Raw genomic sequence first — 2,125 nt, 5'->3', positions numbered from 1 at the left:
AGGCTCATAGGTTGTGCTTGATTGAAGGTTTGATCGACAAAGTGACGAAATATCAAAGATCGGCTCAAAAGGAGTGAAATCTGCACAAGTACCAAAAATAAGGCAAACTCAGGACAAACAGGCCTAGTGCAACCGCACTACACTTTGTGCGGTCCGCACTAAGGAGATTCAGAGAATGGCAAAACCAAGCTTCAAGCAACGCGGCCGCAGTACACATTGTGCGGTCTGCGGTGAAGGCTCCGCGCCCCCACTGCCATTATGTGCGGTCCGCGGAGGAGAACTTCAGAGAGTTGAAATTGCCAAGGTTCAAAGCCATGCGGTCCGCGATCATGTTTGTGCGGACCGCGCTAGCTACCTCCGCGGCCGCGGTCCACTCTGCACGGTCCGCGGAGCCCAAGTTCAGAGGCCCGGGATTTGAAGTCCAAGAGCCTAGTGCGGTCGCAGTCCTTTTTGTGCGGCCCGCACTGACCCCGCAGGGGCATTTTGGTCCAGTTTTTTCAGCTTAGTATAAATAGAACCTTTTTCCATTTTTAGGGTATCAGTTATTTTATTTCAGCAGCTGCGCTCGTGAGAAGCTATTTTGTAGCCATTTTTGGCATCTTAACTTACTTTTAACGATAGATTCTCTGTATTTTCTTTAGTGTTTAATTAATATGTCTTTTTCTTCATCTATTTCTCTATTTTCTTGTTCAAGCATGAGTAGCTAAACCCATTTGCTAGGGTTGTGGCTCAACCCTAGTGTGGGTAATTGATGGGTGTTGTGATTTAAGGTTAGATTAACTATGGGTGTTTGTATTTAGATCAATTTTATGGTTTAATTTATGAATTGGTGGTTGCAAACACTGGTTTATGCTAAGTTGACTTGGCTCTTCTTGAGAGAGAGAGCCTAAGTCTCCAAAATTGACCCAACAAGGAATTGGTATGGACTCAAGAGAATTAATAGTCCCGATTAAAGGGTTAAACCTCGAGAGAGTGATTACCCGACTTGAACCCTAGTTGCTTGAGCTAATTTGCATACCCATTTGGTCTCTCGAGAGTCAATTGGGCAAAATCACTCTCTCTCTACCGAGAGGTGTCAGAGTGGGTAAAATTGTGCAACGGTTATACATATTTCCCCAATCATGTCAATCAAGCTTTAGAAGCAATTACCCGTCAATTAGCCACCAAGGTGAGAGTCACTACCCTAGTGCCCCTTAATCCATTAGATACAACTCTTAGCAATTATCTCTTAGCATAATCTGGTTTCAGTCCTAATTAGTAGTTTTATAATAGTAGTTTATAAAAGAAAATCCAAAAATGTTGGAAGTGACATTTGGAACAATTACACGATTCTAGACTAAATAGATACATCAACTCCCTTTCTAGCTCCCTGAGGAATTCGATCCCAACCCTCATATCGGGTAAAAGCTATTGCGACCCTCTCTTGCTACCTTTTATTGGTGCGGAGTAGGCTGCGATCAAGCTTCTGAAAGCTCGCCTCACACTCATCCGACCACCTGAACTAGGCACCTTTCTAGGTCAACCTAGTCATCGGGGCTGCTATAGATGAAAACCCCTCCACAAATCGATGGTAATAACCCACCAAACCCAAGAAACTCCGGATCTCTATAGCTGATGTGGGTCAAGGCCAATCCCTGACTGCCTCAATCTTCTTAGGATCCACCTGTATACCCTCTGCTGATACAACACGACCCAAGAAAGCAACTGAACTCAACCAAAACTCACATTTCAAAAACTTAGCATATAACTGACTGTCTCTCAGAGTCTGAAGAACGACTCGAAGACACTGCTCGTGATCCTCTCGGCTGCGGGAGTGGATCAAAATATCATCAAAGAAGACAATCACGAAGGAATCCAAATAAGGCCTGAACACCCGGTTCATCAAATCCATAAATACTGCTGGGGCATTTGTCAACCCAAATGACATCACTAAAAACTCATAATGCCCGTACCGAGTGCGAAAAGCTATATTAGGGACATCGGATGCCCTAATCTTCAACTGATGCTAGCCAGATCACAAATCAATCTTCGAAAATACCTTAGCACCCTGAAGCTGATCAAACAAATCATCAATCCTCGGCAATGGATACTTGTTCTTGATGGTGACTTTGTTCAACTGCCGATA

This window comes from Nicotiana attenuata, unplaced genomic scaffold, assembly GCF_001879085.1.
Source record: "Nicotiana attenuata strain UT unplaced genomic scaffold, NIATTr2, whole genome shotgun sequence".
Taxonomy (NCBI): domain Eukaryota; kingdom Viridiplantae; phylum Streptophyta; class Magnoliopsida; order Solanales; family Solanaceae; genus Nicotiana; species Nicotiana attenuata.
Note: the sequence above shows the minus strand (reverse complement) of the source record.